This window comes from Paralichthys olivaceus, chromosome 14 (genome assembly GCF_024713975.1).
Source record: "Paralichthys olivaceus isolate ysfri-2021 chromosome 14, ASM2471397v2, whole genome shotgun sequence".
Taxonomy (NCBI): Eukaryota; Metazoa; Chordata; class Actinopteri; order Pleuronectiformes; family Paralichthyidae; genus Paralichthys; species Paralichthys olivaceus.
Genome location: NC_091106.1, coordinates 2,045,521 through 2,059,009, shown reverse-complemented (window position 1 = coordinate 2,059,009; position 13,489 = coordinate 2,045,521).

The window sequence follows — 13,489 nt, the reverse complement described above, 5'->3', positions numbered from 1 at the left end:
CAATTATTACTTTGTCACTAATATTACTCTAACTTAAGCACAGACTTGACTTCTGAAAGCAGTAAGTGCTATTTGTTGGGGTAGTGTTGCTGATTTTGCCATTCTTTTTCCTTCACACATTTCATGAAGACAGACATGTTGCATCATCAATTGCTGATAAATTCCAAGTTTGAGAGTTGGTCCTATCTATTCCCCTAACCTGAGCATTGACTGGACTGTTGAATACAGTAAGTGCTACTTGTTGGGGCAGTTTTAAGTGACAACAACAACTAAATGAATCAAAAGCCATTTCCCATTGTAAATCCAGCTCAGATCACCTTAAATGGAGCCACTGATGATTCTATTCTTCATAAGTGCTTCTCTTTGGGGTTGTCTTGGTTAAGAAAAGTTCTGCATTGGAATGCATCAAAAGCCATTTCCCCTTGTGAATCCAGCCCAGATCACCTCAAATGGAGCCACTGATGATACTATTCTTCATAAGTGCTTCTCTTTGGGGTTGTCTTGGTTAAGAAAAGTTCTGCATTGGAAGATTCAGTAAAACTTGACAATCATTTTGACAAAGCCTGTATTTTGTTACACAACTAAGTGATCACACACTTTACCCTAACTCAAGCACAGACTTGACTCCTTAATGCAGTAAGTGCTATTTGTTGGGGTAGTGTAGCTGATTTTGCCATTCTTTTTCCTTCACACATTTCATGAAGACAGACATGTTACAATTGTGGAAAAAAATCCCAGTTTAAGAGTTGGTCCTACCTATTCCCCTAACCTGAGCATTGACTGGACTGTTGAATACAGTAAGTGCTACTTGTTGGGGCAGTTTTAAGTGACAACAACAACTAAATGAATCAAAAGCCATTTCCCCTTGTGAATCCAGCTCAGATCACCTCAAATGGAGCCACTGATGATTCTATTCTTCATAAGTGCTTCTCTTTGGGGTTGTCTTGGTTGGGATTAGTAGGCAGTGGAAGTCTTGTGTTATGTGTACAATCAAGGAAAATTTCAGCAAGTAAGAGATCCTTTTCAGCTTTATTCAGAAACACAGCCTTTTCATATTATTCAGAAACACAACATTTTTACTGATTTCCAACACAAGAGGGTTTCGGTTTCATTGCTCTTTTAATCATACAATTACAACCAATGCCTCAAGTTTGAAGTATGTATGCAGTTCTAGTTGGTATTATGTGATATGTTCTGTAGTTGCAACTGCAGGCTACTATTTGGCAATGAGATGCATTCTCAAAAGTAATTGGATTCTAATTGCCTTCTCATCTACAAGCCTGAATACATTTAAGATGATGGTCGTCTGTTCAAGAAGGTGTGATCCTTTCCATAACGAACCATTAACAAGACCATTGAAACTTCATCAAAAAAGAAGGTGGGGCAGGATGGGTGTGGCTACATTCAAGTTTAAGATGGGCAAAGCTGTAGAAGAAATCCCACTGCTGCTGGGACACAACACAGAAGATGCTGCAATGGATCATCTTGACCATGAGGAAAGTCTTACCTGAGGTAGAGTTCTTGTCCAAAAGGATATTGCCAGTGACCCAGCTCCAAATTAGTCAATTATTACTTTGTCACTAATATTACTCTAACATAAGCACAGACTTGACTTCTGAAAGCAGTAAGTGCTATTTGTTGGGGTAGTGTTGCTGATTTTGCCATTCTTTTTCCTTCACACATTTCATGAAGACAGACATGTTGCATCATTAATTGCTGATAAATTCCAAGTTTGAGAGTTGGTCCTATCTATTCCCCTAACCGGAGCATTGACTGGACTGTTGAATACAGTAAGTGCTACTTGTTGGGGCAGTTTTAAGTGACAACAACAACTAAATGAATCAAAAGCCATTTCCCCTTGTGAATCCAGCTCAGATCACCTCAAATGGAGCCACTGATGATTCTATTCTTCATAAGTGCTTCTCTTTGGGGTTGTCTTGGTTGGGATTAGTAGGCAGTGGAAGTCTTGTGTTATGTGTACAATCAAGGGAAATTTCAGCAAGTAAGAGATCCTTTTCAGCTTTATTCAGAAACACAGCCTTTTCATATTATTCAGAAACACAACATTTTTACTGATTTCCAACACAAGAGGGTTTAGGTTTCATTGCTCTTTTAAGCATACAATTACAACCAATGCCTCAAGTTTGAAGTATGTATGCAGTTCTAGTTGGTATTATGTGATATGTTCTGTAGTTGCAACTGCAGGCTACTATTTGGCAATGAGATACATTCTCAAAAGTAATTGGATTCTAATTGCCTTCTCATCTACAAGCCTGAATACATTTAAGATGATGGTCGTCTGTTCAAGAAGGTGTGATCCTTTCCATAACGAACCATTAACAGGACCATTGAAACTTCATACAAAAAGAAGGTGGGGCAGGATGGGTGTGGCTACATTCTAGTTTAAGATGGGCAAAGCTGTAGAAGAAATCCCACTGCTGCTGGGACACAACACAGAAGATGCTGCAATGGATCATCTTGACCATGAGGAAAGTCTTACCTGAGGTAGAGTTCTTGTCCAAAAGGATATTGCCAGTGACCCAGCTCCAAATTAGTCAATTATTACTTTGTCACTAATATTACTCTAACATAAGCACAGACTTGACTTCTGAAAGCAGTAAGTGCTATTTGTTGGGGTAGTGTTGCTGATTTTGCCATTCTTTTTCCTTCACACATTTCATGAAGACAGACAAAAGGATATTGCCAGTGACCCAGCTCCAACTTAGTCAATTATTACCTTGTCACTCATATTACTCTAACATAAGCACAGACTTGACTTCTGAAAGCAGTAAGTGCTATTTGTTGGGGTAGTGTTGCTGATTTTGCCATTCTTTTTCCTTCACACATTTCATGAAGACAGACATGTTGCATCATCAATTGCTGATAAATTCCAAGTTTGAGAGTTGGTCCTATCTATTCCCCTAACCTGAGCATTGACTGGACTGTTGAATACAGTAAGTGCTACTTGTTGGGGCAGTTTTAAGTGACAACAACAACTAAATGAATCAAAAGCCATTTCCCATTGTAAATCCAGCTCAGATCACCTTAAATGGAGCCACTGATGATTCTATTCTTCATAAGTGCTTCTCTTTGGGGTTGTCTTGGTTAAGAAAAGTTCTGCATTGGAAGATTCAGTAAAACTTGACAATCATTTTGACAAAGCCTGTATTTTGTTACACAACTAAGTGATCACACACTTTACCCTAACTCAAGCACAGACTTGACTCCTTAATGCAGTAAGTGCTATTTGTTGGGGTAGTGTAGCTGATTTTGCCATTCTTTTTCCTTCACACATTTCATGAAGACAGACATGTTACAATTGTGGAAAAAAATCCCAGTTTAAGAGTTGGTCCTACCTATTCCCCTAACCTGAGCATTGACTGGACTGTTGAATACAGTAAGTGCTACTTGTTGGGGCAGTTTTAAGTGACAACAACAACTAAATGAATCAAAAGCCATTTCCCCTTGTGAATCCAGCTCAGATCACCTCAAATGGAGCCACTGATGATTCTATTCTTCATAAGTGCTTCTCTTTGGGGTTGTCTTGGTTGGGATTAGTAGGCAGTGGAAGTCTTGTGTTATGTGTACAATCAAGGGAAATTTCAGCAAGTAAGAGATCCTTTTCAGCTTTATTCAGAAACACAGCCTTTTCATATTATTCAGAAACACAACATTTTTACTGATTTCCAACACAAGAGGGTTTAGGTTTCATTGCTCTTTTCAGCATACAATTACAACCAATGCCTCAAGTTTGAAGTATGTATGCAGTTCTAGTTGGTATTATGTGATATGTTCTGTAGTTGCAACTGCAGGCTACTATTTGGCAATGAGATACATTCTCAAAAGTAATTGGATTCTAATTGCCTTCTCATCTACAAGCCTGAATACATTTAAGATGATGGTCGTCTGTTCAAGAAGGTGTGATCCTTTCCATAACGAACCATTAACAAGACCATTGAAACTTCATACAAAAAGAAGGTGGGGCAGGATGGGTGTGGCTACATTCTAGTTTAAGATGGGCAAAGCTGTAGAAGAAATCCCACTGCTGCTGGGACACAACACAGAAGATGCTGCAATGGATCATCTTGACCATGAGGAAAGTCTTACCTGAGGTAGAGTTCTTGTCCAAAAGGATATTGCCAGTGACCCAGCTCCAACTTAGTCAATTATTACTTTGTCACTAATATTACTCTAACATAAGCACAGACTTGACTTCTGAAAGCAGTAAGTGCTATTTGTTGGGGTAGTGTTGCTGATTGTGCCATTCTTTTTCCTTCACACATTTCATGAAGACAGACATGTTGCATCATCAATTGCTGATAAATTCCAAGTTTGAGAGTTGGTCCTATCTATTCCCCTAACCTGAGCATTGACTGGACTGTTGAATACAGTAAGTGCTACTTGTTGGGGCAGTTTTAAGTGACAACAACAACTAAATGAATCAAAAGCCATTTCCCATTGTAAATCCAGCTCAGATCACCTTAAATGGAGCCACTGATGATACTATTCTTCATAAGTGCTTCTCTTTGGGGTTGTCTTGGTTAAGAAAAGTTCTGCATTGGAATGCATCAAAAGCCATTTCCTCATGTGAATCCAGCCCAGATCACCTCAAATGGAGCCACTGATGATACTATTCTTCATAAGTGCTTCTCTTTGGGGTTGTCTTGGTTAAGAAAAGTTCTGCATTGGAATGCATCAAAAGCCATTTCCCCATGTGAATCCAGCCCAGATCACCTCAAATGGAGCCACTGATGATACTATTCTTCATAAGTGCTTCTCTTTGGGGTTGTCTTGGTTAAGAAAATTTCAGCATTAGACGATTCAGTAAAACTTGACAATCATTTTGACAAAGCCTGTATTTTGTTACACAACTAAGTGATCACACACTTTACACCAACTCAAGCACAGACTTGACTCCTTAATGCAGTAAGTGCTATTTGTTGGGGTAGTGTAGCTGATTTTGCCATTCTTTTTCCTTCACACATTTCATGAAGACAGACATGTTACAATTGTGGGAAAAAAATCCCAGTTTAAGAGTTGGTCCTACCTATTCCCCTAACCTGAGCATTGACTGGACTGTTGAATACAGTAAGTGCTACTTGTTGGGGCAGTTTTAAGTGACAACAACAACTAAATGAATCAAAAGCCATTTCCCCTTGTGAATCCAGCTCAGATCACCTCAAATGGAGCCACTGATGATTCTATTCTTCATAAGTGCTTCTCTTTGGGGTTGTCTTGGTTGGGATTAGTAGGCAGTGGAAGTCTTGTGTTATGTGTACAATCAAGGGAAATTTCAGCAAGTAAGAGATCCTTTTCAGCTTTATTCAGAAACACAGCCTTTTCATATTATTCAGAAACACAACATTTTTACTGATTTCCAACACAAGAGGGTTTAGGTTTCATTGCTCTTTTCAGCATACAATTACAACCAATGCCTCAAGTTTGAAGTATGTATGCAGTTCTAGTTGGTATTATGTGATATGTTCTGTAGTTGCAACTGCAGGCTACTATTTGGCAATGAGATACATTCTCAAAAGTAACTGGATTCTAATTGCCTTCTCATCTACAAGCCTGAATACATTTAAGATGATGGTCGTCTGTTCAAGAAGGTGTGATCCTTTCCATAACGAACCATTAACAAGACCATTGAAACTTCATACAAAAAGAAGGTGGGGCAGGATGGGTGTGGCTACATTCTAGTTTAAGATGGGCAAAGCTGTAGAAGAAATCCCACTGCTGCTGGGACACAACACAGAAGATGCTGCAATGGATCATCTTGACCATGAGGAAAGTCTTACCTGAGGTAGAGTTCTTGTCCAAAAGGATATTGCCAGTGACCCAGCTCCAACTTAGTCAATTATTACCTTGTCACTAATATTACTCTAACATAAGCACAGACTTGACTTCTGAAAGCAGTAAGTGCTATTTGTTGGGGTAGTGTTGCTGATTTTGCCATTCTTTTTCCTTCACACATTTCATGAAGACAGACATGTTGCATCATCAATTGCTGATAAATTCCAAGTTTGAGAGTTGGTCCTATCTATTCCCCTAACCTGAGCATTGACTGGACTGTTGAATACAGTAAGTGCTACTTGTTGGGGCAGTTTTAAGTGACAACAACAACTAAATGAATCAAAAGCCATTTCCCATTGTAAATCCAGCTCAGATCACCTTAAATGGAGCCACTGATGATACTATTCTTCATAAGTGCTTCTCTTTGGGGTTGTCTTGGTTAAGAAAAGTTCTGCATTGGAATGCATCAAAAGCCATTTCCTCATGTGAATCCAGCCCAGATCACCTCAAATGGAGCCACTGATGATACTATTCTTCATAAGTGCTTCTCTTTGGGGTTGTCTTGGTTAAGAAAAGTTCTGCATTGGAATGCATCAAAAGCCATTTCCCCATGTGAATCCAGCCCAGATCACCTCAAATGGAGCCACTGATGATACTATTCTTCATAAGTGCTTCTCTTTGGGGTTGTCTTGGTTAAGAAAATTTCAGCATTAGACGATTCAGTAAAACTTGACAATCATTTTGACAAAGCCTGTATTTTGTTACACAACTAAGTGATCACACACTTTACCCTAACTCAAGCACAGACTTGACTCCTTAATGCAGTAAGTGCTATTTGTTGGGGTAGTGTAGCTGATTTTGCCATTCTTTTTCCTTCACACATTTCATGAAGACAGACATGTTACAATTGTGGAAAAAAATCCCAGTTTAAGAGTTGGTCCTACCTATTCCCCTAACCTGAGCATTGACTGGACTGTTGAATACAGTAAGTGCTACTTGTTGGGGCAGTTTTAAGTGACAACAACTAAATGAATCAAAAGCCATTTCCCCTTGTGAATCCAGCTCAGATCACCTCAAATGGAGCCACTGATGATTCTATTCTTCATAAGTGCTTCTCTTTGGGGTTGTCTTGGTTGGGATTAGTAGGCAGTGGAAGTCTTGTGTTATGTGTACAATCAAGGAAAATTTCAGCAAGTAAGAGATCCTTTTCAGCTTTATTCAGAAACACAGCCTTTTCATATTATTCAGAAACACAACATTTTTACTGATTTCCAACACAAGAGGGTTTAGGTTTCATTGCTCTTTTAATCATACAATTACAACCAATGCCTCAAGTTTGAAGTATGTATGCAGTTCTAGTTGGTATTATGTGATATGTTCTGTAGTTGCAACTGCTGGCTACTATTTGGCAATGAGATAACTTCTCAAAAGTAATTGGATTCTAATTGCCTTCTCATCTACAAGCCTGAATAGATTTAAGATGATGGTCGTCTGTTCAAGAAGGTGTGATCCTTTCCATAACGAACCATTAACAAGACCGTTGAAACTTCATACAAAAAGAAGGTGGGGCAGGATGGGTGTGGCTACATTCTAGTTTAAGATGGGCAAAGCTGTAGAAGAAATCCCACTGCTGCTGGGACACAACACAGAAGATGCTGCAATGGATCATCTTGACCATGAGGAAAGTCTTACCTGAGGTAGAGTTCTTGTCCAAAAGGATATTGCCAGTGACCCAGCTCCAACTTAGTCAATTATTACTTTGTCACTAATATTACTCTAACATAAGCACAGACTTGACTTCTGAAAGCAGTAAGTGCTATTTGTTGGGGTAGTGTTGCTGATTTTGCCATTCTTTTTCCTTCACACATTTCATGAAGACAGACATGTTGCATCATTAATTGCTGATAAATTCCAAGTTTGAGAGTTGGTCCTATCTATTCCCCTAACCTGAGCATTGACTGGACTGTTGAATACAGTAAGTGCTACTTGTTGGTGCAGTTTTAAGTGACAACAACAACTAAACGCATCAAAAGGCATTTCCCATTGTGAATCCAGCTCAGATCACCTCGAATGGAGCCACCGGTGATTCTCTTCTTCATAAGTGCTTCTCTTTGGGGTTGTCTTGGTTAAGATAAGTTCTGCATTGGAATGCATCAAAAGCCATTTCCCCTTGTGAATCCAGCCCAGATCACCTCAAATGGAGCCACTGATGATACTATTCTTCATAAGTGCTTCTCTTTGGGGTTGTCTTGGTTGGGATTAGTAGGCAGTGGAAGTCTTGTGTTATGTGTACAATCAAGGGAAATTTCAGCAAGTAAGAGATCCTTTTCAGCTTTATTCAGAAACACAGCCTTTTCATATTATTCAGAAACACAACATTTTTACTGATTTCCAACACAAGAGGGTTTAGGTTTCATTGCTCTTTTAAGCATACAATTACAACCAATGCCTCAAGTTTGAAGTATGTATGCAGTTCTAGTTGGTATTATGTGATATGTTCTGTAGTTGCAACTGCAGGCTACTATTTGGCAATGAGATACATTCTCAAAAGTCAGTGGATTCTAATTGCCTTCTCTATAAGCCTGAATACATTTAAGATGATGGTCGTCTGTTCAAGAAGGTGTGATCCTTTCCATAACGAACCATTAACAAGACCATTGAAACATCATACAAAAAGAAGGTGGGGCAGGATGGGTGTGGCTACATTCAAGTTTAAGATGGGCAAAGCTGTAGAAGAAATCCCACTGCTGCTGGGACACAACACAGAAGATGCTGCAATGGATCATCTTGATCATGAGGAAAGTCTTACCTGAGGTAGAGTTCTTTTCCAAAAGGATATTGCCAGTGACCCAGCTCCAACTAAGTCAATTATTACTTTGTCACTAATATTACTCTAACATAAGCACAGACTTGACTTCTGAAAGCAGTAAGTGCTATTTGTTGGGGTAGTGTTGCTGATTTTTCCATTCTTTTTCCTTCACACATTTCATGAAGACAGACATGTTGCATCATTAATTGCTGATAAATTCCAAGTTTGAGAGTTGGTCCTATCTATTCCCCTAACCTGAGCATTGACTGGACTGTTGAATACAGTAAGTGCTACTTGTTGGGGCAGTTTTAAGTGACAACAACAACCAAATGAATCAAAAGCCATTTCCCATTGTGAATCCAGCCCAGATCACCTCAAATGGAGCCACTGATGATACTATTCTTCATAAGTGCTTCTCTTTAGTTCTGCATTGGAATGCATCAAAAGCCATTTCCTCATGTGAATCCAGCCCAGATCACCTCAAATGGAGCCACTGATGATACTATTCTTCATAAGTGCTTCTCTTTGGGGTTGTCTTGGTTAAGAAAAGTTCTGCATTGGAATGCATCAAAAGCCATTTCCCCATGTGAATCCAGCCCAGATCACCTCAAATGGAGCCACTGATGATTCTATTCTTCATAAGTGCTTCTCTTTGGGGTTGTCTTGGTTAAGAAAAGTTCTGCATTGGAATGCATCAAAAGCCATTTCCCCTTGTGAATCCAGCCCAGATCACCTCAAATGGAGCCACTGATGATACTATTCTTCATAAGTGCTTCTCTTTGGGGTTGTCTTGGTTAAGAAAAGTTCTGCATTGGAAGATTCAGTAAAACTTGACAATCATTTTGACAAAGCCTGTATTTTGTTACACAACTAAGTGATCACACACTTTACCCCAACTCAAGCACAGACTTGACTCCTTAATGCAGTAAGTGCTATTTGTTGGGGTAGTGTAGCTGATTTTGCCATTCTTTTTCCTTCACACATTTCATGAAGACAGACATGTTACAATTGTGGGAAAAAAATCCCAGTTTAAGAGTTGGTCCTACCTATTCCCCTAACATGAGCATTGACTGGACTGTTGAATACAGTAAGTGCTACTTGTTGGGGCAGTTTTAAGTGACAACAACAACTAAATGAATCAAAAGCCATTTCCCCTTGTGAATCCAGCTCAGATCACCTCAAATGGAGCCACTGATGATTCTATTCTTCATAAGTGCTTCTCTTTGGGGTTGTCTTGGTTGGGATTAGTAGGCAGTGGAAGTCTTGTGTTATGTGTACAATCAAGGGAAATTTCAGCAAGTAAGAGATCCTTTTCAGCTTTATTCAGAAACACAGCCTTTTCATATTATTCAGAAACACAACATTTTTACTGATTTCCAACACAAGAGGGTTTAGGTTTCATTGCTCTTTTAAGCATACAATTACAACCAATGCCTCAAGTTTGAAGTATGTATGCAGTTCTAGTTGGTATTATGTGATATGTTCTGTAGTTGCAACTGCAGGCTACTATTTGGCAATGAGATACATTCTCAAAAGTAATTGGATTCTAATTGCCTTCTCATCTACAAGCCTGAATACATTTAAGATGATGGTCGTCTGTTCAAGAAGGTGTGATCCTTTCCATAACGAACCATTAACAGGACCATTGAAACTTCATACAAAAAGAAGGTGGGGCAGGATGGGTGTGGCTACATTCTAGTTTAAGATGGGCAAAGCTGTAGAAGAAATCCCACTGCTGCTGGGACACAACACAGAAGATGCTGCAATGGATCATCTTGACCATGAGGAAAGTCTTACCTGAGGTAGAGTTCTTGTCCAAAAGGATATTGCCAGTGACCCAGCTCCAAATTAGTCAATTATTACTTTGTCACTAATATTACTCTAACATAAGCACAGACTTGACTTCTGAAAGCAGTAAGTGCTATTTGTTGGGGTAGTGTTGCTGATTTTGCCATTCTTTTTCCTTCACACATTTCATGAAGACAGACATGTTGCATCATTAATTGCTGATAAATTCCAAGTTTGAGAGTTGGTCCTATCTATTCCCCTAACCGGAGCATTGACTGGACTGTTGAATACAGTAAGTGCTACTTGTTGGGGCAGTTTTAAGTGACAACAACAACTAAATGAATCAAAAGCCATTTCCCCTTGTGAATCCAGCTCAGATCACCTCAAATGGAGCCACTGATGATTCTATTCTTCATAAGTGCTTCTCTTTGGGGTTGTCTTGGTTGGGATTAGTAGGCAGTGGAAGTCTTGTGTTATGTGTACAATCAAGGGAAATTTCAGCAAGTAAGAGATCCTTTTCAGCTTTATTCAGAAACACAGCCTTTTCATATTATTCAGAAACACAACATTTTTACTGATTTCCAACACAAGAGGGTTTAGGTTTCATTGCTCTTTTAAGCATACAATTACAACCAATGCCTCAAGTTTGAAGTATGTATGCAGTTCTAGTTGGTATTATGTGATATGTTCTGTAGTTGCAACTGCAGGCTACTATTTGGCAATGAGATACATTCTCAAAAGTAATTGGATTCTAATTGCCTTCTCATCTACAAGCCTGAATACATTTAAGATGATGGTCGTCTGTTCAAGAAGGTGTGATCCTTTCCATAACGAACCATTAACAGGACCATTGAAACTTCATACAAAAAGAAGGTGGGGCAGGATGGGTGTGGCTACATTCTAGTTTAAGATGGGCAAAGCTGTAGAAGAAATCCCACTGCTGCTGGGACACAACACAGAAGATGCTGCAATGGATCATCTTGACCATGAGGAAAGTCTTACCTGAGGTAGAGTTCTTGTCCAAAAGGATATTGCCAGTGACCCAGCTCCAACTTAGTCAATTATTACCTTGTCACTAATATTACTCTAACATAAGCACAGACTTGACTTCTGAAAGCAGTAAGTGCTATTTGTTGGGGTAGTGTTGCTGATTTTGCCATTCTTTTTCCTTCACACATTTCATGAAGACAGACAAAAGGATATTGCCAGTGACCCAGCTCCAACTTAGTCAATTATTACCTTGTCACTAATATTACTCTAACATAAGCACAGACTTGACTTCTGAAAGCAGTAAGTGCTATTTGTTGGGGTAGTGTTGCTGATTTTGCCATTCTTTTTCCTTCACACATTTCATGAAGACAGACATGTTGCATCATCAATTGCTGATAAATTCCAAGTTTGAGAGTTGGTCCTATCTATTCCCCTAACCTGAGCATTGACTGGACTGTTGAATACAGTAAGTGCTACTTGTTGGGGCAGTTTTAAGTGACAACAACAACTAAATGAATCAAAAGCCATTTCCCATTGTAAATCCAGCTCAGATCACCTTAAATGGAGCCACTGATGATTCTATTCTTCATAAGTGCTTCTCTTTGGGGTTGTCTTGGTTAAGAAAAGTTCTGCATTGGAATGCATCAAAAGCCATTTCCCCTTGTGAATCCAGCCCAGATCACCTCAAATGGAGCCACTGATGATACTATTCTTCATAAGTGCTTCTCTTTGGGGTTGTCTTGGTTAAGAAAAGTTCTGCATTGGAAGATTCAGTAAAACTTGACAATCATTTTGACAAAGCCTGTATTTTGTTACACAACTAAGTGATCACACACTTTACCCTAACTCAAGCACAGACTTGACTCCTTAATGCAGTAAGTGCTATTTGTTGGGGTAGTGTAGCTGATTTTGCCATTCTTTTTCCTTCACACATTTCATGAAGACAGACATGTTACAATTGTGGAAAAAAATCCCAGTTTAAGAGTTGGTCCTACCTATTCCCCTAACCTGAGCATTGACTGGACTGTTGAATACAGTAAGTGCTACTTGTTGGGGCAGTTTTAAGTGACAACAACAACTAAATGAATCAAAAGCCATTTCCCCTTGTGAATCCAGCTCAGATCACCTCAAATGGAGCCACTGATGATTCTATTCTTCATAAGTGCTTCTCTTTGGGGTTGTCTTGGTTGGGATTAGTAGGCAGTGGAAGTCTTGTGTTATGTGTACAATCAAGGAAAATTTCAGCAAGTAAGAGATCCTTTTCAGCTTTATTCAGAAACACAGCCTTTTCATATTATTCAGAAACACAACATTTTTACTGATTTCCAACACAAGAGGGTTTCGGTTTCATTGCTCTTTTAATCATACAATTACAACCAATGCCTCAAGTTTGAAGTATGTATGCAGTTCTAGTTGGTATTATGTGATATGTTCTGTAGTTGCAACTGCAGGCTACTATTTGGCAATGAGATGCATTCTCAAAAGTAATTGGATTCTAATTGCCTTCTCATCTACAAGCCTGAATACATTTAAGATGATGGTCGTCTGTTCAAGAAGGTGTGATCCTTTCCATAACGAACCATTAACAAGACCATTGAAACTTCATCAAAAAAGAAGGTGGGGCAGGATGGGTGTGGCTACATTCAAGTTTAAGATGGGCAAAGCTGTAGAAGAAATCCCACTGCTGCTGGGACACAACACAGAAGATGCTGCAATGGATCATCTTGACCATGAGGAAAGTCTTACCTGAGGTAGAGTTCTTGTCCAAAAGGATATTGCCAGTGACCCAGCTCCAAATTAGTCAATTATTACTTTGTCACTAATATTACTCTAACATAAGCACAGACTTGACTTCTGAAAGCAGTAAGTGCTATTTGTTGGGGTAGTGTTGCTGATTTTGCCATTCTTTTTCCTTCACACATTTCATGAAGACAGACATGTTGCATCATTAATTGCTGATAAATTCCAAGTTTGAGAGTTGGTCCTATCTATTCCCCTAACCGGAGCATTGACTGGACTGTTGAATACAGTAAGTGCTACTTGTTGGGGCAGTTTTAAGTGACAACAACAACTAAATGAATCAAAAGCCATTTCCCCTTGTGAATCCAG